The sequence below is a fragment of the Pseudophryne corroboree genome, chromosome 2, assembly GCF_028390025.1.
Source record: "Pseudophryne corroboree isolate aPseCor3 chromosome 2, aPseCor3.hap2, whole genome shotgun sequence".
Taxonomy (NCBI): Eukaryota; Metazoa; Chordata; class Amphibia; order Anura; family Myobatrachidae; genus Pseudophryne; species Pseudophryne corroboree.
In genome coordinates this window covers 422597423-422624847 of record NC_086445.1, presented here as the reverse complement: position 1 = coordinate 422624847, position 27425 = coordinate 422597423, and the positions used below count along the sequence as shown (strand labels likewise).

The window sequence follows — 27425 nt, the reverse complement described above, 5'->3', positions numbered from 1 at the left end:
ATTGACACTGTGGGGTTTGGCTCTTGTGGTCTTGTGCGGCTCCTCGTCTCCCCCCCCCCTCCCCTTTCTTTCTCCATCATTTCATTTAGCAATGTGCATTGTAAAAGGCAGTGTTATAATTACTTTTATACCACAGTATTGAGTCCTAGCAGACAATCTACATATAACTTCACTGATAAAAGGACACTTTTTCGACATTGTTTACCTTATTTCTCGGTGATATAATTACTTTATTTGATTCTAAATACTGTTTGAATGTACACTTCTGACCATCTTAATGTATCTTATGCACAGATTGTAAAGAAATGTTGACAATTGTGGTGCTTAATTAATAAAACTTTATTTTGGAAAAAAAAAATACATAATAAATAGTAACCTAGTGCTATATACTGTGGAACGTTGTAGCTGGATTATAGCAACAAAGATATGATATGATATATATTTTATGAGGTGGTTTTAACTGCATGTGAAACACTGGCTGTGTGTATGATGTATTGTCATTACGTTTTTATAAAGAATTTATATACAAAAATTATAAAAAGACATTTAGATTGACAGCGCTTTATTTTCTGCCTATGTGGGACAGGGACATGACAGTGGGGACAGGACCAGGACAGAGGAGGGACAGGAGGGAAAGGACAGAGGTAATGGCATGGACAGGACAGAGGAGACAGAGGGGACAAGACAGAGGTAATTGCAGGGACAGAACAGAGGGGACAGGACGGAGGTAATGGCAGGGACAGGACTGAGGGGACAGGAGCGACAGAGGTAATGGCAGTGACAGAATGGAAGTAATGGCAGGGACTGGATGGAAGAAATGGCAGGGACAGGATGGAAGGAACAGGAAGGATGGAGGTAATGGCAGGAACAGGACGGATGTGATAGGAGGGACAGAGGTAATGGCAGGGATAGAACAGAGGGAACAGGACTGAGGTAGCAGCAGAGACAGGACCAAGGTAGTGGCAGGGACAGGATGGAGGCTGCGTCAGGGACAGGACAGAGGCTGCGGTAGGGACAGGATGGAGGCAACGGCAGGGACAGGATGGAGGCAACGGCAGGGCTGGGACAGGACAGAGGTAATGGCAGGGACACGAGAGTGGGGAGAAGCAAGATTATAGTGAAGGTGGTGCTGTTGGCCCACTGCATGGGGAAGCAAAAGTACAGACAGCAGGATGCTCTCTCTCACTTCTTACTCCCCATGCCCCCACATGATGACCTTACAGTAGCACTTACATTCAAAGAGATGCGGGCAGAGGTGAGATGGCAGCGGGGAACCTCCTCTGGTGTGCTGAGCCTGGCCTGGCTGAGCTGGGCCTGGCTGCGGATCCGGAGCCCCAGGCTAACAGTGTGTGCTCCGTGGCCCCTTCAGCAGCCGCCAGGTGCCCACTGTTGATCTTTATGGGTACCTGGCCAAGGGGGAGGACTCAGAGGAGGATGCAGACGCAGTCATCACTACGGGGCCCCGGTGGGCGTCAGCGCCGGGCTGCTGCTTTCACAGCTAGCACACACGCGGCCGTGTGCTATTGGTGCTGCTCCTTCCCTCCTACCCGTAAGTAAATGGCAGGATTAGGCCGACCCCGCACTGTATAAATAATAAAACAACCCAGGCAGAGGGGGATCCGGACAACTAATATGGCAGTGAGAAATTGGCCCGCCACATTGAGGGAGGCGCCCCGCACGGCCACACGTGTCGAACGTGCCTAGAGCCAGCCCTGACTACTGGGGTCCAGGCTGATGTGTGACAGCGGAAGCTGCAAAACAGTTTTCAGAAATCAGGATTATTTATTTTATGAAAATCAAATGATTAACTTCTACATGTGCACAGTTTAGTACACGATGATTGTATACCTACTGACATAAGTGCTTTCAGAGATATGTTTATTGGGTCCGCATTTATTTCTAGAAACATAAAGTGGTGGCTACAGATAGAGACCAATTCATTCTGCCCGTTTTACATATACTATATATGGTTTATTCTCCTGGAGAGGAGACATTTCCCCGTTCTTTCCCATAAGCAGGAACAGGGCAAGCTATCGGTGGTCAGCCACAGCAGGGCATACTGTACACAGCCTGATGCCGCTGACTTTCAGCTGAGAAAATATTGCATTGGAGGGACATGCTGGATGATCCGGCATGCCTGACTGATTTGCATTTTCTAATCGATCGCCCATATACACTACATATTATCTTGTCAGGCTGCTGACATCATGGCAGCCCTAAAGTTTCTTTTATTGATAAATTTGGAAAAAAATATGAAATTCAGTAAATTGTGCCTACCTATCATTCTTAGGGTCAGTTATGTGGTGGTGTACAGCTGTGCTTCTGATTGCCCACATGTTTTAAGATTGGCAGCCACAAGCACTGGTTTTGCCTATCACTTTGACCATAAATAATTTAATTTGGTCCTGGACCACTAACCCGAGGCTCCCCTGCAAGAGACTCGCAGCACCCAAGGGTGCCTAGGCACACAATGGGAACCATTGGACTACAGTATAACAAGAAAGCAGTTTCAGCTGCATTCTCTCAGTGTTGCATAACTCTGATCATAATTCAAATGTGCTGACGGGCAAATTTCTGGCACGGGAAAGATGTCCATGATGGTGATTACTTTTGTATTGTTACTTTTTTCAAAGCTTTAGAATCACCTTATCTGATACAGCATGATACTGTTTGGGATATCTAGAAGTGTGTTTCTATAACATCTATACACTTTAAATTTATAAAGAAAAATGGAGCATGTGATTCCTGCCTCCTTCAGTTTCATACACATCTGGTTTTAGATGTAAACACTGTAACTGAGGATTGCATGGAATTTCCTTTCTGTCAGAGAATTTACACTAAAGTTCTGCTTTCTGCTCCTGTAAGCAATAAAAAGAGCAGTTATCAGATATTCTGCTGTAGCTGCATCATAACCTAGGAACAGGGCTATCATCAGAAATTGTGGGGACCTAGACTCCCCCCCCCCCCCCCCCATCCCCCCCTCAGCCTTTCACCTTCTGCTCCCCCTGCAGCCCCCACAACTTACCATTCTGGTTGCCGGTACCAGAACAAGGCCGCAGCACACCAGGTGGCACTCCTAGGCACGACCACGGGCCAGGACCACAGCAGCAGCACAGGGAAGGAGTCCAGAGCTGGCAGCTGTAGAGGGACAGCACCGGCATTATTTAAATTTGGAGTAGGTCATGAGACAATCGGAGCTGCTGCTGCAAATTCTAAATGCTATCTGATCTCAGCAAGGGTATGAGGGTTCTTACTCAAGAATAGTGCTAAAGAGGAGGTGGCACAATACTCTTCTGAATACTAACAATCCACAGACTTTATTGAATGTGTCTTTAGGAGCTAGCTATGGGGGTCATTCCGACCTGATCACACGCTAGCTATTTTTTGCAGCTCTGCAATCAGCTCAAAACTCAGCAAAACTGCGCATGCGTATGCACCGCAATGCACAGGTGCGTCATACGAGTACAAAGAGGATCGGTGCTGGGCGATGGATTTAACAAAGAATCCATTCGCACAGCCGATCGCAAGGTAATTGACAGGAAGAGGGCGTTTATGGGTGGCAACTGACCGTTTTCTGGGAGTGTTTGTAAAAACGCAGGCGTGTCCAAGCGTTTGTAGTGCAGGTGTCTGACGACAATTCCGGGACCAAAAAGACTGAAGTGATCGCAGCGGCTGAGTAAGTCCAAAGCTACTCAGAAACTGCAAAAAACTTTTTTGTACCGTTCGGCTGCAAAAGCGTTTGCACACTTGCATAATGAAAATACACTCCCCCATAGGTGGCAACTATCTGATTGCTGCGCTGCAAAAAATAGCTAGCGAGAAATCAACTCGAAATGAGAACCTATGGCTGGACTTAATCAGCCGCTGCGATCACTTCAGTCTTTTTGGTCCCAGAATTGATGTCAGACACCTGCCCTGCAAACGCTTGGGGTGTGGTTTCACAAGGAAGAGGTGTGCCCACACAATACTACTCCCAATTCAAATTACACCCCACAGTAACACAATCTTATCACATTACACCGCATGCAGTGCTATTGATTCATATTACACCACATAGTGGCGTCCCTTATTCACGTTTCACTACACAATAATCCTTATACACAATGCCCACAATAGTGCGCCTTATACAAATAATACCCACAATAGTAGTGTCACTTTCACACATACTGTAATGCCCAAAGTAGTAGTGCCACTTATACACATAATGCCAACAGTATAAGTGCCCCATATACACATAATGCCCAAAGTAGTAGTGCCACTTATACACATAATGCCCACCTTAGTAGTGCTCTATATACACATAATGCCCACAGTAGTAGTGCCCCTTTCACACATATTTCCCACAGTAGCAGTGCTGCTTATACACATAATGCCCACAGTTGTAGTGCTTGGTATGCACATAATTCCACAGTAGTAGTGCCCCTTACACACATTATGCCCACAGTAGTAGTGCCCATTATAGACATAATTCCCACAGTAGTAGTGTCCCTTACACACATAATGCCCACAGTAGTAGTGCCGCTTAAGCCCAGTACCCACAGGCCGATGCTGGAGAGATCTGTTCTGAGCGAACCGCTCAGCACACATCTCTCCTGCCGCTCAGCACAGCGCGATCTGTGCTGAGCGTGCGGGGGGAGACGGGGGGGGCGCTCATTTCACCCAGCGGGTGAAGTGAGCGACCCGCTAGATTGGCCTGCATGCAGGCCAATCTAGCAGCAGCGATAGCGATGTGCGGGGACGCGCATCGCTATCGCCGAGGGGGCTACACGCGGAGCGATCATGCCGATATTCTAAGCAATCTAGTCAGATTGCTTAGAATATCGCTCCGTGAGTACCCCCCTTTATACACATAATTCCCACAATAGTAATGCCCCTTATACATAATGCCCACAGTAGTAGGGTCCCTTACACATAACATCCACAGGATGGTAGGGAAGGAGGGGGTCGGTGTTGAAACTGAAGTGCTTGCTGCTGCTGCCTGTCATACAGGTACAGTAGGGACGAGGGAGAAGAGGGGCAAATGCAGCATAATTAAAGGGGGGATTTCCAGTTCCTCAATCATAGAATAAAGAAAAATAATGGGGAAAAAAATAGGGTATGTGTACTGTAGGACATAGGCCCTCATTCCGAGTTGTTCGCTCGTTATTTTTCTTCGCATCGGTGCGATTTTCTGCTAACTGCCCATGCACAATGTTCGCACTGCGGCTGCGTCAAGTAAATTTGCTAAGAAGTTTGGTATTTTACTCACGGCATTACGAGGTTTTTTCTTCGTTCTCGTGATCGGAGTGTGATTGACAGGAAGTGGGTGTTTCTGGGCGGAAACTGACCGTTTTATGGGTGTGTGAAAAAACGCTGCCGTTTCTGGGAAAAACGCGGGAGTGGCTGGAGAAACGGGGGAGTGTCTGGGCGAACGCTGGGTGTGTTTGTGACGTCAAACCAGGAACGAAACTGACTGAACTGATCGCAGTGGCAGAGTAAGTGTCGAGCTACTCAGAAACTGCTAAGAAATTTCTATTCGCAATTTTGAGAATCTTTCGTTCGCAATTCTGTTAAGCTAAGATTCACTCCCAGTAGGCGGCGGCTTAGCGTGTGCAATGCTGCTAAAATCAGCTTGCGAGCGAACAACTCGGAATGAGGGTCATAGGCCAATGCTATCTATGTTCCTAATAAACATTTAAAATCAGTTATTTTTATCTGGCACGAGCAAATAGAAACAGTCAGGCGAATCTAAGGTCAGAACTGCTCTGTAAAGAATATTATATGTTCCATATTTTTCTTTGTCAGTTATTGCCATCAAAGCTTACAAGAGTGCAAATGCACAATGTTGTGGTGCGAATGTCTTTGTGCTTAAAACCAGGCATATTGCTGATGCCCCTCATCTGTATGTTCTGTGTTGTGCTACCCCCTCATCTGTATGTTCTGTATTGTGTTACCCCCTCATCTGTATGTTCTGTGTTGTGTTACCCCCTCATCTGTATGTCCTGTGTTGTGCTACCCCCTCATCTGTATGTTCTGTATTGTGTTACCCCCTCATCTGTATGTTCTGTATTGTGTTACATCCTCACCTGTATGTCCTGTGTTGTGCTACCCCCTCATCTGTATGTTCTGTATTGTGTTACCCCCTCATCTGTATGTTCTGTGTTGTGCTACCCCCTCATCTGTATGTTCTGTGTTGTGTTACCACCTCATCTGTATGTTCTGTGTTGTGCTGCCCCCTCATCTGTATGTTCTGTGTTGTACTACCCCCTCATCTGTATGTTCTGTATTGTGCTACCCCCTCATCTGTATGTCCTGTGTTGTGCTACCCCCTCATCTGTTTGTTCTGTATTGTGTTACCCCATCATCTGTATGTTCTGTGTTGTGCTACCACCTCATCTGTATGTTCTGTGTTGTGCTACCCCCTCATCTGTATGTTCTGTGTTGTGCTACCCCCTCATCTGTATGTTCTGTATTGAGCTACCCCCTCATCTGTATGTCCTGTGTTGTGCTACCCCCTCATCTGTTTGTTCTGTGTTGTGCTACCCCCTCATCTGTATGTTCTGTATTGTGTTACCACCTCATCTGTATGTTCTGTGTTGTGCTACCCTCTCATCTGTATGTTCTGTATTGTGTTACCCCCTCACCTGTATGTCCTGTGTTGTGCTACCCCCTCATCTGTATGTCCTGTGTTGTGTTACCCCCTCATCTGTATGTTCTGTGTTGTGCTACCCCCTCATCTGTATGTTCTGTATTGTGTTACCACCTCATCTGTATGTCCTGTGTTATGCTACCCCCTCATCTGTTTGTTCTGTATTGTGTTACCCCCTCATCTGTATGTTCTGTGTTGTGCTACCACCTCATCTGTATGTTCTGTGTTGTGCTACCCCCTCATCTGTATGTTCTGTGTTGTGCTACCCCCTCATCTGTATGTTCTGTATTGTGCTACCCCCTCATCTGTATGTCCTGTGTTGTGCTACCCCCTCATCTGTTTGTTCTGTATTGTGTTACCCCCTCATCTGTATGTTCTGTGTTGTGCTACCACCTCATCTGTATGTTCTGTGTTGTGCTACCCCATCATCTGTATGTTCTGTGTTGTGCTACCCCCTCATCTGTATGTTCTGTATTGTGCTACCCCCTCATCTGTATGTCCTGTGTTGTGCTACCCCCTCATCTGTTTGTTCTGTATTGTGTTACCCCCTCACCTGTATGTCCTGTGTTGTGCTACCCCCTCATCTGTATGTCCTGTGTTGTGTTACCCCCTCATCTGTATGTTCTGTGTTGTGCTACCCCCTCATCTGTATGTTCTGTATTGTGTTACCACCTCATCTGTATGTCCTGTGTTGTGCTACCCCCTCATCTGTTTGTTCTGTATTGTGTTACCCCCTCATCTGTATGTTCTGTGTTGTGCTACCACCTCATCTGTATGTTCTGTGTTGTGCTACCCCCTCATCTGTATGTTCTGTGTTGTGCTACCCCCTCATCTGTATGTTCTGTATTGTGCTACCCCCTCATCTGTATGTTCTGTGTTGTGCTACCCCCTCATCTGTATGTTCTGTGTTGTGTTACCACCTCATCTGTATGTTCTGTGTTGTGCTGCCCCCTCATCTGTATGTTCTGTGTTGTGCTATCCCCTCATCTGTATGTTCTGTATTGTGCTACCCCCTCATCTGTATGTCCTGTGTTGTGCTACCCCCTCATCTGTTTGTTCTGTATTGTGTTACCCCCTCATCTGTATGTTCTGTGTTGTGCTACCACCTCATCTGTATGTTCTGTGTTGTGCTACCCCCTCATCTGTATGTTCTGTGTTGTGCAACCCCCTCATCTGTATGTTCTGTATTGTGCTACCCCCTCATCTGTATGTCCTGTGTTGTGCTACCCCTCATCTGTTTGTTCTGTGTTGTGCTACCCCCTCATCTGTATGTTCTGTATTGTGTTACCACCTCATCTGTATGTTCTGTGTTGTGCTACCCTCTCATCTGTATGTTCTGTGTTGTGCTACCCCCTCATCTGTATGTTCTGTATTGTGTTACCACCTCATCTGTATGTCCTGTGTTATGCTACCCCCTCATCTGTTTGTTCTGTATTGTGTTACCCCGTCATCTGTATGTTCTGTGTTGTGCTACCACCTCATCTGTATGTTCTGTGTTGTGCTACCCCCTCATCTGTATGTTCTGTGTTGTGCTACCCCCTCATCTGTATGTTCTGTATTGTGCTACCCCCTCATCTGTATGTCCTGTGTTGTGCTACCCCCTCATCTGTTTGTTCTGTATTGTGTTACCCCCTCATCTGTATGTTCTGTGTTGTGCTACCACCTCATCTGTATGTTCTGTGTTGTGCTACCCCCTCATCTGTATGTTCTGTGTTGTGCTACCCCCTCATCTGTATGTTCTGTATTGTGCTACCCCCTCATCTGTATGTCCTGTGTTGTGCTACCCCCTCATCTGTTTGTTCTGTATTGTGTTACCCCCTCACCTGTATGTCCTGTGTTGTGCTACCCCCTCATCTGTATGTCCTGTGTTGTGTTACCCCCTCATCTGTATGTTCTGTGTTGTGCTACCCCCTCATCTGTATGTTCTGTATTGTGTTACCACCTCATCTGTATGTCCTGTGTTGTGCTACCCCCTCATCTGTTTGTTCTGTATTGTGTTACCCCCTCATCTGTATGTTCTGTGTTGTGCTACCACCTCATCTGTATGTTCTGTGTTGTGCTACCCCCTCATCTGTATGTTCTGTGTTGTGCTACCCCCTCATCTGTATGTTCTGTATTGTGCTACCCCCTCATCTGTATGTCCTGTGTTGTGCTACCCCCTCATCTGTTTGTTCTGTGTTGTGCTACCCCCTCATCTGTATGTTCTGTATTGTGTTACCACCTCATCTGTATGTTCTGTGTTGTGCTACCCTCTCATCTGTATGTTCTGTATTGTGTTACCCCCTCACCTGTATGTCCTGTGTTGTGCTACCCCCTCATCTGTATGTCCTGTGTTGTGTTACCCCCTCATTTGTATGTTCTGTGTTGTGCTACCCCCTCATCTGTATGTTCTGTATTGTGTTACCACCTCATCTGTATGTTCTGTGTTGTGCTACCCTCTCATCTGTATGTTCTGTATTGTGTTGCCCCCTCATCTGTATGTCCTGTGTTGTGCTACCCCCTCATCTGTTTGTTCTGTATTGTGTTACCCCCTCATCTGTATGTTTTGTATTGTGCTACCCCCTCATCTGTTTGTTTTGTATTGTGCTACCCCCTCATCAGTATGTTCTGTAAGTGCCCCCCCAAGGCTTAATCCAGTCCTGCCCTTATCTGTATATTTTGTATTGTTCTACCCCTTCACCTGTATGTTCTGTATTCTGCTTCCCCCTCATCTGTATGTTCTGTATTGTGTTACCACCTCATCTATATGTTCTGTATTGTGCTACCCCCTCATCTGTATGTTCTTTATTATGGGCCTGATTCATTCCTGATCGCTGCTGTGCGACTCCCACAGCGGGCGATCAGGTCATAACTGCGCATGCATATGCACCGCAATGCACATGCGCGTCGGACATCAACAACGGGCATCGCCGGTCAGCGACGGGATGGTGCAAATATCCGATCGCACTGGCGTTCGCAAGGTGATTAACATTAGGAGGCCATTTGTGGGTGGTAACTGACCGTTTATTGGGAGTGTCCGGAAAAATGCAGGCATACCCAAGCGTTTTCAGGGAAGGTGTCTGCTCCGGCCACGATCAGCCTGTTGTGATCGCACTGTAGGAGTAAGTCCTGGGCTGCGCAGTGACTGCACACAGTAGATTTTTGCAGCTCTGAATCACCCCCCATGTTCTGTATGTTCTTATTGTGTCCTGTATGTCTTGTATTGTGTTACCCCCTCATATGTATGTCCTGTATTGTGCTACCCCCTCATCTGTATGTCCTGTATTGTGCTACCCCCTCATCTGTATGTCCTGTATTGTGCTACCCCCTCATCTGTATGTACTGTATTGTGCTACCCCCTCATCTGTATGTCCTGTATTGTGCTACCCCCTCATCTGTATGTACTGTATTGAGCTACCTCCTCATCTGTATTTCTTGTGTTGTGCTACCCCCATCTGTATGTACTGTATTGTGCTACCACCTCATCTGTATGTCTTGTAATGTGCTACCCCCATCTGTATATTATATATTGTGCTTAAGTGCCCCGCCCCCCTTCCCCCCCAGGCTTAATCCAGCCCTGCTCTTATCTGTATGTTCTGTATTGTACTACCCCTTCATCTGTATGTTCTGTATTGTGCCACCCCCTTATCTGTATGTTCTGTATTGTTCTACCCTTTCGTCTGTATGTTCTGTATTGTGGTACCCCCTCATCTGTATGTGCTGTATTGTGCAACCCCCTCATCTGTATGTCTTGTGTTGTGCTACCCCCTCATCTGTATGTGCTGTATTGTGCAACCCCCTCATCTGTATGTCTTGTGTTGTGCTACCCCCTCATCTGTATGTCCTGTATTGAGCTACCCCCTCATCTGTATGTCTTGTGTTGTGCTACCCCCTCATCTGTATGTCCTGTGTTGTGCTACCCCCTCATCTGTATGTTCTTTATTGTGTTACCACCTCATCTGTATGTCTTGTGTCGTGCTACCCCCTCATCTGTATGTTCTGTATTGTGCTTAAGTGCCCTCCCTTCCCCCAGGCTTAATCCGGCCCTGCCCTCATCTGTATGTTCTGTTTTGTGCTACCCCCTCATATGTATGATCTGTATTGTGTCCTGTATGTTCTGTACTATGTCCTGTATGTTCTGTATTGTGTCCTGTATGTCTTGTATTGTGCTACCCCCCCATCTGTATGTTCTGTATTTTTGTACCCCTTCATCTCTATGTTATGTATTGTGTTACCACCTCAACTGCATGTCTTGTGTTCTGCTACCCTCTCATCTATATGTCCTGTATTGTGCTACCACCCATCTGTATGTCCTGTATTGTGCTACCCCCTCATCTGTATGTCCTTTATTGTGCTCCTTCCCCATCTGTATGTTCTGTATTGTGCTTAAGTGCCCTGCCCCCCCCCCCAAGGCTTAATCCTGCCCTTATCTGTATGTTCTGTTTCCTGCTACCCCCTCATCTGTATGTCCTGTGTTGTACTACCCCATTATGTGTATGTCCTGTGTTGTACTACCCCCTCATCTGTATTTTCTATGTTGTGCTATCCCCCATCTGTATGTTCTGTATTGTGTTACCCCCTTATCTGTATGTTCTGTATTGTGCTACCACCTCGTCTGTATGTCCTGTGTTGTACTACTGCCTTATCTGTTTGTTCTGTATTGTGTTACCCCCTCATCTGTATGTCCTGTGTTGTACTACTGCCTCATCTGTTTGTTCTGTATTGTGTTACCCCCTCATCTGTATGTTCTGTATTGTGCTACCCCCTTATCTGTTCTGTATGTCCTGTATTGTGCTACCCCCTCATCTATTTGTTCTGTATTGTGTTACCCCCTCATCTGTATGTCCTGTATTGTGCTACCCCCTCATCTGTTTGTTCTGTGTTGTGCTACCCCCTCATCTGTATGTACTGTATTGTGCTACCCCCTCATCTGTATGTCCTGTATTGTACTACTGCCTCATCTGTTTGTTCTGTATTGTGTTACCCCCTCATCTGTATGTCCTGTGTTGTACTACTGCCTCATCTGTATGTTCTGTATTGTGTTACCCCCTCATCTGTATGTACTGTATTGTGCTATTCCCTTATTTGTATGTCCTGTGTCGTGCTACCCCCTCATCTGTATGTCCTGTGTTGTGCTACCCCCTCATCTGTATGTTCTGTATTGTGTTACCCCCTCATCTATATGTTCTGTATTATGGCCCTCATTCCGAGTTGTTCGCTCGCTAGCTGCTTTTAGCAGCATTGCACACGCTAAGCCGCCGCCTACTGGGAGTGAATCTTAGCTTTGCAGAATTGCGAATAGAAATGTCTTTGCAGTTTGTGAGTAGCTCGGGACTTACTCTGCCACTGCGATCAGTTCAGTCAGTTTCGTTCCTGGTTTGACGTCACAAACACACCCAGCGTTCGCCCAGACACTCCCCCGTTTCTCCAGACACTCCCGCGTTTTTCCCAGAAACGGCAGCGTTTTTCCGCACACACCCATAAAACGGCCAGTTTCCGCCCAGAAACACCCACTTCCTGTCAATCACACTCCGATCACCAGAACGATGAAAAATCCTCGTAATGCCGTGAGTAAAATACCTAACTTTTGAGTAAAATAACTAACCGCATGCGCTCTGCGAACCTTGCGCATGCGCAGTAAGCGACTAATCGCAATATAGCGAAACTCTGCAATGAACAAACAACTCGGAATGAGGGCCTATGTCCTGTATGTTCTGTATTGTGTCCTGTATGTCTTGTATTGTGCTACCCCTTCATCTGTATGTCCTGTGTTGTGCCCTCAATAAAAGGGACAAAAACTGAGTGCGCAAAATATTATTGCTATATCTTCCTACTGATAAAATTGATAGGCTTCTCTTAATACAAATAAAAATATTTATTATCCTGAACACATACAAAACCAACACAAAATTCACATAGGCATAGATAAAAACACATAAATATCAATGCCCTTTTTAGCTAAATTAGCTTATTCATACAGTTACAGTAGGGTGTAAATGGTTTCACCCATTGTAGGAAAAATATAACCGTTCGTACAAAAAAATAAACATAAATATACTGCAGATGAATAATATAGGATAAGTTACCAGACCATTAGTAGAAGACTCTTAAGGGGGGTACACACAGAGAGATCCATGCTTAAATTCTAAGCAATCTGGCTAGATTGCTTAGAAATTAAGCACGGATCTCTCCGTGTGTATGCCAATTGCGATAGCCGTGCGCGGCTCCGCGCGTCGCTATAGCTGACTCTAGATGTGGTACGCATGCATGCCAAAACTAGCAGATCGCTCACCTCACTGCTGTGTGAAGTGAGCCGCCCCCTCCCACCCTCGCTCCCCCGCCCCCGCTCAGCACACATCGCGCTGTGTGCTGAGCGGGGGAGAGATGTGTGCTAAGCAGGGGTAAAAATGAGCCGGAATGGGGCTGAACTGCGTTCCGTCAGTTCCACTTGGAGTCGGAACACTCCTTCGGCTCACCTAACCCGATGTGTGCCCGGCGCTGCAGGGAGATGCTGGGCGCCTGCTGAGATTGTGTTACCAGCGGGCGCCTGGCTCTCTCTTCAGAGCGTCAGCCGGAGGCAGGAGCTCACTACTGAGCTCCGGCTTCTGGCTCTGTCAGTGCGTGCTATGGGAGAGAAGGACGTCTCTCTCATAGTGCCGAGGAGCGGACGTGGGAAGACTGCAGCGGTGGGACACAGGAGCAGGGATCGGTAAGTATGGTGTGTTTTTTTTCCCCATCATATGTTTAGTGGCGCTTCTACTGTGGCTAACCATTGGAGAGCTTTACTACTGGGGGCAAGCAACTGAGGGCAACCTACAAGGGGGCTAGCTACTGGGGGTCATTACTACGGGGGGCATAACTACAGGGGCATTACTACTTGAAGACATTACTACAAGGGTGCTAAACTACATGGGGGCAAACTACAAGGGGACAAGCTACTGGGGGGCATTACTACTGGGGGCATTACTACAAGGGCATTACTACATGGGGGCTAAACTACTGGGGGCATAACTACAGGGGCTAAACTACTGCCGGCATTACTACTTGGGGGCATTACTACTGGGGGCAAAACTACAAGGGGGCAAACTACAAGGGGGCATAACTACAGGGCCTAAACTACAATGGGGCAAACTACTGGGGGCATTAACACTGGAGGCTAAACTACATGGGGCAAACTACATGAGGGCTAAACTACTGGGGGCATTACCACTGGGAGGCTAAACTGAAGGGGGGGGTAAATTACTGGGGTCATAACTGCAGGGGCATTACCACTGGGGGATAATAAAGCCAGCCTCGTCCCAGATCCACTGCAGCCGCCCTCAGCCTCCTTTGCCGCCCTCAGACCTCTGCACGCCCACAGCCTCCTCCTCCGCAGTATCTCCGTGGCCCAAAGCCTCCTCATCCACCGCACCGCAGACCACCGCCGCTGCTAAACAGGTAATCTTACCCTGCTGCCTTTCTCTCTCCCTAGTCCCTACTGTATGCCCCTGCTGTCCCTCTCTCTGTCACTCTCCCTGTCCCTGCTGTCATTTTCCATGTCCCTGCTGTCATTTTCCATGTCCCTGCTGTCACTTTCCATGTCCCTGCTGTCACTCTCCCTGTCCCTCTGTCACTCTATAATGTGAATTTTGGCTCATACCTTGTGCTATAATGTGAAGTTTGGCTCATACCATGTGCTATAATGTGAATTTCGGCTCATACTGTTTGCTATAATGTAAATTTAGGCTCATACCATGTGCTATAATGTGAATTTCGGCTCATACTGTTTGCTATAATGTGAATTTTGGCTCATACCGTGTGCTATAATGTGAATTTCGGCTCATACCGTGTGCTATAATGTGAATTTCGGCTCATTCTGTGTGCTATAATGTGAATTTCGGCTCATACTGTGTGGTATAGGAGGTCCTACTATTGTGGTGCATAATGTGTATAAGGCGTATATGGTGTGGTAAACTACACTGAAGGACACGCCCTCTTTTCCAGAGCACGTGCCTTCGGCGCGCACATAATTGCAACCTTCACTTGTCCATAACCCCACTTCAAAATTTTCACATTGACCACTGGGTGCTACTACTGTGGGCATTATTACTATTGTGTGACCACACCCCTTTATTTTTGAGGCCACGCCCCCATTTTTGCATGGGCACCATGGGGAGGGGGGGGGAGTTCCACCACCTCTCTTGGACCACTTTAAGCACTGGTGCTAAGCGATCTGTGCTAGATCGCTCAGCACACATCTACCCATGTGTACAGGGCTTAAGATGGAAAGGGTCTCTTAGGTTAGAAAGTTCAGGTTCCAGCCGCTGGTGGATTGTTGCCCACTGAGCAAATTGGTTAATGAGCCGGAGAGTCCAAGATGAGGATATCCCCAATGTATTGCTCTCTTGCACACATCTCCAGCCGAAGTAGTGCCCCACTTCAAGCAGGTTTGGTAGCACTTGGGAAGCTTAGGTAGATATAGTGATCTCCAACAGATACGTATCTGTGGGGATATTTTCATCCTGGACTCTCCGGCTCATTAACCTATATGCGTTCATGATAATATTGTTTTATTTGTATAAAGAGAAGTCTCCTATCAATTTCATCAATAAACAGATATATACCAACAATACTTTGTTGTTTTGTGCAGTCTAATTGTCATTATACAAAAATTGTAGATTTTAAAATAAGTATATTCTATAGCAATAGAAATAGATATGCCATTAGTGAACAATAAATGTCTGCTCTTGATTTCTGCATTGTGTCCCTCCTTTGTCCATTATTATGTCCCACCCCACCCTCCTCTGTGTCCATTATAAAGTCCCCCTATGTCCATTTTTATGTATACCCCCTCTGTGTCCATTATTATGCCCACTCTGTGCCCATTACTATGCCCCCCCCCCCAATTGTCCATTATTACTTTCTCCCTCTCTGTCCATTATTAACCCCCCCCCCCCCCTGTGTTCATTATCATGTTCTCCTACACCAATGTGTCAATTATGGCATTCCCCGTCCCCCTTTGTATGCTTTGTATTTTGGTATCTCCACCCTGAAGTTTACTTACTGTATCTTCTCTCTTCTTTGTTCCTCTGAAGAGGCTCCTCTGAAGAGGATTACGCTGTCCACTAGTTTTCTCTTCACTGAAAGTCACTGATAGGAATGTCAGGTGCTGCCAGCAGTACAGCAACAGGCAGCACTCCATCAGTCAGGAGGATCCGGTGGTGCTCCCATCCTCAGTCCACCGCACGGGTCATCAATTTCACCCATTCTGAGTCCGGCACGGTGGCGCATTTGTGACGTCACGTGGTGTGATATCACATGATGCAGAGAAGTTCCCAAGGGAGGGCCAGGAGATCGGTGGGTGGACTGGAGCTTCATGCTGTCAGCACCGCTGCGTGTCAGTGTGACAGGCACTACGACACGGCAACAGTTGCAGGGATGCGGAGCAGGTAGGGCGCCTCCCCAGCTTTGCACCTACCTGCTTTGCATACCCTTGCTGAGCGGGTTGCGCCAGGCCTGTCTGCCACCATGGGTATAGCTATAGTGGGTACAGGGGGGGTCCTATTGCTGTGGTGCCTAGAGACTTAGGGGGCCCCCGGATCTAGGTCATGTAGTTGCCTACCATATTCCCAAAATGGCTTGTTAAACAATTGGTTCCGTCCGATTTTGAAAGGCTGAGACATCAGTGCAAGGTGGCGATCTCTCCTTCAGTAAAGCTCCGCACTGATATTATCCATCTCCTGGAGGGCACTGCAATGATACATAATATGAACTGAGGAGGGCATAAAATTAACTGGTGGAAAATGAAATGTTGGACAGTATGAGCTGGTACACTATGACCTGAATTGGGGCAATGTAATGTGGCACAATATGAACTGGGGGGTTTGTAATGTGATACAGTATGAACTGGGGCACTGTAATGTGGCACAATATGAACTGGGGGCACTGTAATGTGGTATACTATAAACTAGGGGTACTGTAATGTGGTGTAATAACTCTGTAAAGCGTTGCAGAATATGTGTGCGCTATATAAATAACTGGTAATAATAATAATAAGAAGAAGAAGAAGAACTGGAGGCACTGTAATGTGGCACAATATGAACTGGGGGCACTGTAATGTGGCATAATATGAACTGAGGGAACTGTAATGTGGCATAAGATGAACTGGGGCACTGTAATGTGGCATAATATGAACTGGAGACACTGTAATGTGGTATAATATGAACTAGTGCACTATAATGTGGTATAATAACTCTGTAAAGCGCTGCAGAATATGTGTGCGCTATATAAATAACTGGTAATAATAATAATAATATGAACTGGAGGCACTGTAATGTGGTATAATATGAACTAGGGGCACTGTAATGTGGCATAATATGAACTAGGGGCACTGTAATTTGGTATAATATGAACTAGGGGCACTGTAATGTGGCATAATATGAACTAGGGGCACTGTAATTTGGTATAATATGAACTAGGGGTACTGTAATGTGGTATAATAACTCTGAAAAGCGCTGTGGAATATGTGTGCGCTATATAAATAACGTAATAATAATAATATGAACTGGGGGCACTGTAATGTGGTATAATAACTCTGTAAAGCGCTGTGGAATATGTGTGCACTATATAAATAACTGGTAGTAATAATAATAATAATAATAATAATATGAACTGGAGGCACTGTAATGTGGCACAATATGAACTGGGGACACTGTAATATAGCACAGAATGAACTGAAGGCAATACAATGTGATATAAAGTGAACTTGGAGCAGCAGCGGCTCTTGCCACGGGCAAGCAGGCTTTTTGCCCGGGGCGCCGCTACCCTGAGGGTGCTGCCATGGCAAGAGCCGCTACTAATTATCCTCCTCCGCTCCCGGCCCCCGGCTGCAGCGAGCGCCACGTGCGCCCGCTGCAGCCGGCGTCGCTGACTCACGCTAGAGGTCAAAATTTACCCCTAGTGTCAGTGCGGCGCTGCTATGGGAGAGACGTCATGACGTCTCTCCCATAGAGAGGAGCCGGCGCCCGGAGACAGCAGCGGCAGCAGCAGCAGCGGTCCGGAAGCAGGAGCGAGGCTGGTAAGTATTGTGATTTTTCTTTTAGGGTTTCAAAGCAGCGCTACTACAGGGGGCATATACTGGGGGTACTACTACTGGGGGCACATACAGGGGGCACAGCTACAAGGGGCACTACTACTGGGGGCACAGCTACAGGGGGCACATACTGGGGCACTGCTACGGGGGAACAGCTACTGGGGGCAAATCAACTGGGGGCACAGCTACTGGGGGCACTACTACAGGGGACACTGCTACAAGGGGCACAGTTACAGGGGGCACAACTACTAGGGGCACTGCTACAGGGGGCAAATTAACTGGGGGCACATCTGCTGGGGGCACAACAACTGGGGGCACAGCTACTGGGGGAAAATCTACAGGGGGGCACAAGTACTGGGGGCACAACTACAGGGGGCACATATTGAGGGCACTGCTACAGGGGGAACAGCTACAGGGGGGCAAATCTACTGGGGGCAAATCAACTGGGGGGCACCACTACTTGGGGCAAATCCAGGGGCACAGCTACTGGAGGCATAATTGTGGCCACGACCCTCCCCTATGAAGCCATGACCCTGTTTTGCCGCGGGGGGGGGGGGGGGGGTGTGTGTGCCAGTGGAAACTTTCGCACTGGGCGCCACAATGTGTAGAACCGGCCCTGGCTTGGAGTACTACAGTCTAACCTTATGCTATGAAAATGAGGGATTGCAACCCCTAGATACTGGAGTTTATTTATTTATAAAACCGAAGGGATTAGCATCAGGAATCATTTTGGATTTTTACTGATCCCCCCTGTTAACTTCCCTGAGCACTTAAGGTGCCTGCCTACTCCCTACTCCTCCACAATTTTATATTAAATTATATTAAAGCACACCCAGTTTCCAGCTTACTGTAGTACCACGCACTAGTTAGATAAAACCTTTTCTGTTTACTCATGAACTTTTCTGTTTTACTCATAAAATAGTGCTAGCCTCCAATCAGCTTAACAATAAGTAGGCAAGCTTTAGGAATGTCTGTAATATTTGTCAACTTTTGCGTCAAATGATAAAACTTGTACTTGAGAGATAGCAATCAAGAATCTGAAAATGTTACCCTTATCTTTACATTCCAGTTGTCTGCATTCATGCAGAGGGGTCACTGACCTTTTCATGCATGTGTACACCTGTACCACCCCAGGATACTACAGTAGGCAAAGGGTAACGTCTGCAGGCAGGGTTTACCTTAAATATGTGTCTTTTTAGTATTTTTACAGCAGCATATCATTATTCCTGATAAGAAGTGTTTAGACAAGATTACAAACTTTGAAAGTGGGGTTTCTTATCTAGCTTTTCCAAAGCTGTAATTACTAAGATGTACAAAATGCAAAAACAGTAACAATATCCGGCAATGTCCAAGTAAAAAGTCATGAGAATAAAGACTACTGTACAGTATCTTTTCATCACTTTATGCTGCTACTTAAAGACTGTCTGTTTCTCTTTCTGTTAATTACAAAGCACCCCAGTCTCCTATGTTTTAAGGGGTGTAGTATGGTATGCCGGTGGCCGGGCTCCCGGCGACCAGCATACCGGCGCCGGGATCCCGACCACCGGCATACCAACAGCGTGGCGAGTGCAAATTAGCCAGTTGCGGGCTCGCTGCGCTCGCCACGCTGCGGGCACGGTGGCATGCTACGCGCGCCATGCTATTTATTCTCCCTCCAGGGGGGTCGTGGACCCCCAAGAGGGAGAAAAAGTGTCGGTATGCCGGCTGTCGGGATTCCGGCACCAGTATACTGTGCACCGAGATCCCGATAGCCGGCAAACTGAAGACCACCTGTTTTAAGGACCTAATTCATACCTGATCGCTAGGCTGCGTTTTCGTACAGCTGGCAATCAGGTCTAAACTGCGCATGTGTATGCACCGCAATGTGCAGGCGCGTCACACGGGTACAAAGCAGATCTCTGCTCAACGATGGGTTTGTGCGAAGGATCCATTCGTACGGGCGTTTACAAAGAAATTGACAGGAAGAAGTCTTTTGTGGGTGTAAACTGACTGTTTTCTGGGAGTGTTTGGAAAAACGCAGGTGTGTCCACACATGCGATCGCACACTTGCAAAGCAAAAATACACTCCCCTATGGGTGGCGACTATGCAAACGCAGGACTGCAGAAAAACCATAGCGAGCGAGTAGCCCCCAAGTGTTTATCTCTCTCTCTCATTTCCTATTATTATTCCAGTTTATATTGAAATTTCCACAGCCTCAGTGTACTCTGAAATTAAATCATAGAACAAACAATTGACATAAATAAAGAAAACATGGAATCATTTTAACAAAATTGCATCTAACATTTTTACTAATCATTTTAGCTATCCTTTTAGATATAGCCACTGAACACACTTCTTGTGGTTTTTTTTTCTACAATGGAAATCAAATATTAAAAGTAAAAAGAAAGTAGGACTGTACAGAGGCGCAATTAAAGTTAATTTAATGCCATCCAATCAACACCAGGTTCTAACCATAAAAAAACAGAAAGATTAAATTAAATGAAAAATATGGTACAGTATTCATCAAAGGCACTAACGGGCATATTTTTTTACATTTTTAAATATAATAATGTGAAAAAGGGTCTTTTCACACCCATTTCACATTATTTTAGTATCACCTGAAAAACTGCTCCACACCGTTTGATTCACTTTTTTTAAGTAACCAGATAGCATTTTCCTAATTCATCGTAGGAAATGTGATCTGGCCGAATTTAAAAACAAATTGTAAAAAAATCAGCGCTATAAGCCCTGTGATAATTATGCCTCACTGCAGATCCTGTACTTCTGTGGGGAGCCGGCAGTGTGATTAGCTCTGTGTGTCGGATAGACACACAAGCTGATCACTAGGGGGAAAACAATATCCTATTTACCAGACCCAGGGGCCGATGATCGATGTGCAATAAAGTGATGCTGCAAGGGTGTAACTACCATAGGTTCAGGGAGTGCAGCTGCTATTGGGCCCAGAGCTGAGAGGGGCCCACCTTCCCTGTTAAAGTTACATGTGTTATGTCATTTTTTGACTATTGGATGGTACATAGTGGCCCTTTCAAGCATTTGCCTTGGGGCCTACAATATATTTAGTTATGCTCCTGGATCAGCTCATTGTAATGTGGTATAAAATAAACTGGAGGGCATTATATGGTTACATAATATGAACTGGGGCACTGTAATGTGGCACAATATGAAGTGGGGGCATTATAGTGTGACATAATATGAAGTGGATTCACTATAGTGATGCAGATTATGGACAGTGGGCACTGTAATGTGGCATTATATGAAGTGGTGGCACTATAGTATGGTATAATATGAACTGGGGACACTGTGTAATAACTAGTGATGAGCGGATTCGGTTTTACTCGGTTTTACTCGGTTCTCAAAACCGAATCTTATTGGCTATCCAAAACACGTGACATCAGTGAGCCAATAAGATTCGGTTTTGAGAACCGAGTAAAACCGAGTAAAACCGAATCCGCTCATCACTAGTAATAACGTGAATTGGGCTAGGCTTCTGTGTTACATAATGTGTACTGGCAGCCCTACAATGTGACATATTCTAAACTAGGGGACTACTATGGTTCATAAAATAAATTAGGTCACTACTATGGGGCATAAAATTGACCAAGGCACTACTATGGTTCAGAAAATGAACTAGGGCACTATTATGCTGCGGAGTGTTGTCTCTCTTGAAGCATTAAATGTTGCTATGGGGTCCACAAAGTACTGACTATGCCCATGGCTGGGAGGGATCCGGTTGGATCCCTCTAAGGGGGAAAAGATTAAAAGAGCCCATAGGCTTCTAATAGTACTAATGTCATCTACAGAGTTGATTGGCTGGAGCGCCATTTATAATACGCAACAAGTTTTATAATTGACTAGTTTTATCACTTGTTGATAAATAGGCCCGTGTTTAAAAATGACAGTTAGGAGCTGACTATTTGGTACTTGGGGCAGATTTATCATTGAGTGATATTCTTGTTATCACTTGTTATGAATGATAAATGGTGCTCCAGCCAATCGGCTCCTGTCATGTTATCATTCATAATCAGTAATAACAAGAATATCACTTGTTGATAAATCTGTCCCATATATCTTTTCACTTTATCTCTCTCCAAGGTTTAGTACATAGGCCCCTAATGCTCTGTATGGCCCACCTCTCCCATGTCGGCATTACACAGGGGAGACCGATGCATAAGGGTCATCTGTGCCTACTTTTAATAATCCCCCCAAAGAAAGAGCTTGGATTGCAGATATAAATGACCAATGATGATGTGCTTTCCATCCATAGTCTAATGCATTTCTCATATAATTGCAGCATATTGACTCCTCGCAGCCCATGAATTGTAGCATTGTATTCCCCGTCTTGCCCATATCAGCAGGAAGTGGGCATGATGCAAAAAAAAAAAAAATGCCTACTCACCCAGGAGTTCCCCAGTAAATTTGGGAATCTCTGATATGACAGTAGGTGAGTATGGTACGGGACAAACAAACAAACAAACAGACATACATAGAACAGAGACTGAGAATAGCATACAGTAGCCCACAGGTTCTCAAACTCGGTCCTCAGGACCCCACACGGTTCATGTTTTGCAGCTCACCTGTAGATTTTTAAAGTGTGGCAGTTGGTCATACACAGTGCGCCTGCTGGGTGACATGGAAAACGTGAACCGTGTGGGGTCCTGAGGACCGAGTTTGAGAACCACTGCAGTAGCCTATGCAGAAATCTTGATCTATTAGTACAGTACCTGCCTGTAACTCTGAATATAGGCGGAGATCAGCATATTTTTCATACACACAACATGGCTGATGCACCTCTGAATCAGGCCCAGATTGTTTAATGGATAGTTGTGAAAGTGAGAAAAGTCTCTAATAATACCGAAACGTCGGATCACTGCGATGTAGACCAGAGCCGGCGCTATCCGCTCAGCAAAGGGATGCAGTGCAGGGAGGCGCCAAACTGAAGAGGCGCTCAGCCTCTCCCTGCTCTGCATCCCTGCTGCTGCCAGCTACCGCTGCGCCTGTCACACTGGATGACAAGTAGCGGCGCTGGTAGCCAGCAGCGCGGCTCACCCCCCTTCTACTCCACAGAAAGCCTGCACGCAGTGTGTGTGTGGCCTTAGCCTACACACAGCGCCGCTGCCACTGACATCCGGAGTTGCCTCGCGAGTTGGGGGCATGGCCTAATCGCGGGACCCCGTGGTCACGCCCCTTTGTGGAATTTTTTTTTTTTTTTTTAAAGTCTTTTGCTGTACACAGCAGGGTAAGTGTAGTCCCTGATCCCTGAGCCCCTCAGCCATGGTCAATTCGAGGGGGGAGTGTGATCACTGTGATCACAATCCCCCACCCACCCATATAGGAACAACATTAGCAGCAGCCACTCTGCCCCACTGCAGCACAGCACACTGTGCAGCATGTGCTGTGCTGCCAACATGAGAGCTGCTGCTGCTGCCCAGTGAGGTGGGAGGGGGTTAGGAGTGCAGGGGACCAGGGCCCTTCCATCAGTCCCAGGCCCAAGTAATTAGTACCCGCTCCCTCCCCCTCTCTGGGTCACTGACAACATCCTACAGAGCCACTGGAGTAACGGAGCCTGTGAGAAACCGGAGAAGGGAGAGGAGGAGCAGCGCCCGAGCCGGGACCTCCTGCAGATACCGGGGCCGCACTGTGGAGGGAATGAAGGCTGAACCTGGCATAGGGGGCCATTCAGAGATGAACGCAGATGGCTGCATACGCAGCCATATCTGCGTTCACCTCTGCACATGCTCAAGGCCGCCCAGCTGGACACTACTGTGTAGTGTAATGTGACTGACGGACACTACTGTGCGGTGTAACGTGACTGACGGACACTACTGTGCGGTGTAATGTGACTAACGACACTACTGTGCGGTGTAACGTGACTGATGGACACTACTGTGCGGTGTAACGTGACTGACGGACACTACTGTGCGATGTAACGTGACTGACGGACACTACTGTGCGGTGTAATGTGACTGACGACACTACTGTGCGGTGTAATGTGACTGACGGATACTACTGTGCGGTGTAACGTGACTGACGGACACTACTGTGCGGTGTAATGTGACTGACGACACTACTGTGCAGTGTAATGTGACTGACGGACACTACTGTGCGGTGTAATGTGAGTAACGGACACTACTGTGCGGTGTAATGTAACGGACACTACTGTGCGGTGTAATGTGACTAGCGAACACTATTGTGCGGTGTAATGTAACTAGCGAACACTACTGTGCAGTGTGATGTGAATTGATACTATTCTGTAGCCCCGATATTTTTGGCTCTTCCCCCTGCTGGGGGAAGTGGCATGTGTAAAAGGGTGCTCTACCTGGCGCAAAGTGTAAAAGGGAACTCTACCTGGCTCAGTGTGTAAAAGGGTGCTCTATCTGGAATAATGTGTGAGTGGCTCTACCTGGTGCTATATGTAAAAGGGGGCTGTATCTGGCGTAATGAATATAAGGGGCACTATCTGTTGTAATGTATATAAGTGGTACTATTGTGTGGTGTAATTTTGAATAATAGAGACTACTGTGCATCATAATTATTTTACGTCCCTATATTATAGGTAATTTTTTTATGACCGTATATTTATGGATCTTGGGGGGGGCACCAGAATGTCAAGTTACAGCTCTGAGGATGAGATCAGTCACATATGTATTTGTAGATAGGCGCAAAATTGATAGGTTGCAGGAGGGCGCCGAACACCCTAGCACCGACCCTGATGTAGACCCTACGTCATGCAGAGGTGCTGACAGTTTTGAAAATGTATAACTTACGTGCGGCTGCAAATTCGCCGCGCATCGCATGGGGGGGGGGGGGGGGGGCACGCAGGTGTCAGAACTGGTGGGCAGTGGCAGGAGGGAGAAGGGAGGACACTATCACTCCCTTTCCTTTCATCATGCAAGGAGGGAGGATTGGCCGGAGCAGCAGCTGCCTCTCTACCCAGCGTGTACTGGGCTGGGAGAGAGTCTGCTGCAGTGTCACCCAGTCCTCTCTTCCCACCCCAATTGTGGCTGTCAGCAACAGGAATGTGGGGAGAGGGCAGCGGGACCCGGGACCCCCTTTGTGCCCGGGCCCAGGTAAGGAGTACCCGCTCCCACCCCCTCTCGGCGCCACTGATGTCATGTCTATCATTCACTACAAGTATCTATGATTGCTTTCTCATCGTGTTTTGCTGTACCCACAAATAACCAAGGCATTCACGTGTAGAGCTTGTAAATAGATTAAAACTTAACAGAATGATAACAATATTTAATTCATTGTTTTTTCATGTTTTCACTGTCACTTTTGTTTGTTCTTTTTGCAGCTTTCCTACTGCAAGCACAGTTACTTGCCAGCAAACAATTAATGAGGAGTTTGCCAGTAAATCTCGAGACATTAATCTCCTGGCCAGGAACCAACAGTTTGGTCTAGAAAAGGAGACTCTTGTTTACTTAATGGTACAGTCTGTGCCTGTACCTTATATTGTAGTTTGGTAGCAGTATCTATAACTGCTGGAAGGAAATTACATCTGATAACAGTTGTTTATGCAGAACATCGTGTTTACAGCTAAGCCATCACATATTTTGTACAATTCTTGTAAAGATACTTTATAAAATAAATATGTTAATATTTGTGCTTTGTTTTTTATATACTGTAACTTGGTGTTTCTGGTCTGATGATTTATCTATGATATGCAGTCTCATCTTCTGTTAATAGTTTACTTGAGGTAAATACCTCATGTCTCCAAACTTTACAGAAAGTTACCCTATATAGTAATAGTGGAGATCATAAGGAACCTTGCTGTCAAATATGTTGTGAGTAATCTTAAAGCAGACCTGTCACCTGCAGCCATAATATGAATCCTTTGTGTGAAATGTGCTAATATTCATGAGTAAAGTCTATTAATTTACTCAGTAAACATATGTTACGTTCAATGAATCAAGCAGTGCTTTAGCCAGTGGCGTCATAAGGGGGGTACGGCCCTCACCCAGGGGTCACCAACCGAGGGGGGACACCAAAATTCCAGCTCCTGCTCAGTGACAGGAGCCAGATGCTGCACTGCAACATTACTGTACATGCAGCTCCTGGCTCCTGTCACCTTGTAGGAGCCAGCACTGCAGCCATAGCACCCCCTGGAGGCAGACATCCCCCAAACACCCGTAATGCCAAAAATGGAAGATCGGCCCATGAGGCCACACCCTCCCACTAAGCTACACCCCTCCCATGAGGACACACCTTCATTTCGCGGCAGCCTGCACTGGGTGTAATCAGGGGAAGTGACACCTCTGGGTTTAGCAATGTTGCTGGCTCTTAGCAAATTGATAGCCACATTACTGCTTAGCCCAAAGAATGAATGTTTCTTCTCTACATACAGTAGATGACTAGTTCTCTTTAACAAAAACTTGGGCCCCCATTTATCAAACCTTGGAGAGTGATATAACACGGTCATTAAGTCCCAGCCAATCAGCTTCTAACTGCCATGTTACAGGCTGTGTTTCAAAAATAACAGGAGCTGATTGGCTGGTACTTTATCACCATGCTATTTATCACTCTCCAAGGCTTGATAAATCTATGGGCCTATTTTAGAATTAGTTATTTTTTTCACAATTTTCACAAATATATTACTGTTAAAATTATGAGTTTTTCCGTAGAAAACAAACATCACTTCAAAGACCTTTACTATATTCTGACACATGCCTCCCAACATGGACAAATCTGCGCATAAAAAAGGGGTGAGGGCAGGCATTACTGGGATGTGCCCAGGACATATGATGCCCCAGACCACCCCAGCCCTTTTAGGGTGTGGATTATTACATCTAGACTATAGAGGATTACAGTCACTAGGTCTACCACTAATGGTAACCATGCATTAGATCGACAGGGTCAAAAGGTCTACACAGAATATTTTGACGGGGTCATAAGGTCGACATAAATTGTCAACACAAAAAGGTAGATACATTTTTTTTTTTACTATTTCCAGTCGTCCACGTGGTTGCTAAGGTATACAAAAAATGAATTAAAAAAAATTACAAAAAAACCCGCCGTGTCGACCTTTTGACCCTGTCGACATTTTACATGTTGACATTTTGATTCTGTTGACCGTTTGACCCTGTCGCCCTAATGCATGTCTACCATTAGTGGTCGACCTACTGACTGTAGACCTTTTCAGTGTAGTTCTAAGGACCGAAAACTGCCCCTTTACACTGCACCATCTGCATACGGAGCCATGCTGCGTAGGTAGGGTCCACCTCTATTTGCAGTTTTTTTGATGCGATCGCAATTGAATTGCGATTGCATCGCGGAGCGGCAACACATATACTGGGCAGTCTTGTCCTGTGGTGGGCAGCCCCCAGAATGTGATTTTAGTGGTCGCAGATTTTGCTGAGACTGCAAAATCTGTGACCAACTCTGAATAACCCCCTACGTTATTTATTTTTAAAACTAATTTATGTAGATTGCAGATGATGTTTGTTAAGAAGAGACTGTTCAGTGTCAGTAAACAAAATCTGTTTGTGTTGTGCTATATTTTAGGCTATCAAATCCTGGACAGATACCCAAAATGATAATCCCAAAGGCATGTTAACTACTTGTTGGGTTGTTGGATTGCTAATAAAGCTATCCGCTGTGTAATTGCTGTATGTGTGACAAACTGAATTCAGGAACTACGGGGCCAATCAGATGTGGTTGGAGGTGCTTACATAGAAGCAGCAGCAATAGCTATAATATGGTAATGGAGTAGGATGTCACGCCACCTGCTGAATTACTGATCCGGACTG

General features: G+C 46.3%; 1 long non-coding RNA gene across 1 annotated transcript in view; it reads left to right on the top strand.

Moving 5' to 3' along the window:
* Positions 1 to 25217, top strand: part of LOC135050853 (uncharacterized) — an 85722-nt gene extending 60505 nt beyond the window's left edge. The window contains exon 3 of the long non-coding RNA XR_010241874.1: positions 24974 to 25217. This is a non-coding gene — a long non-coding RNA (uncharacterized LOC135050853). The remainder of the gene's footprint in view (positions 1 to 24973) is intronic.
* The last annotated feature ends 2208 nt before the right edge of the window (positions 25218 to 27425 follow it).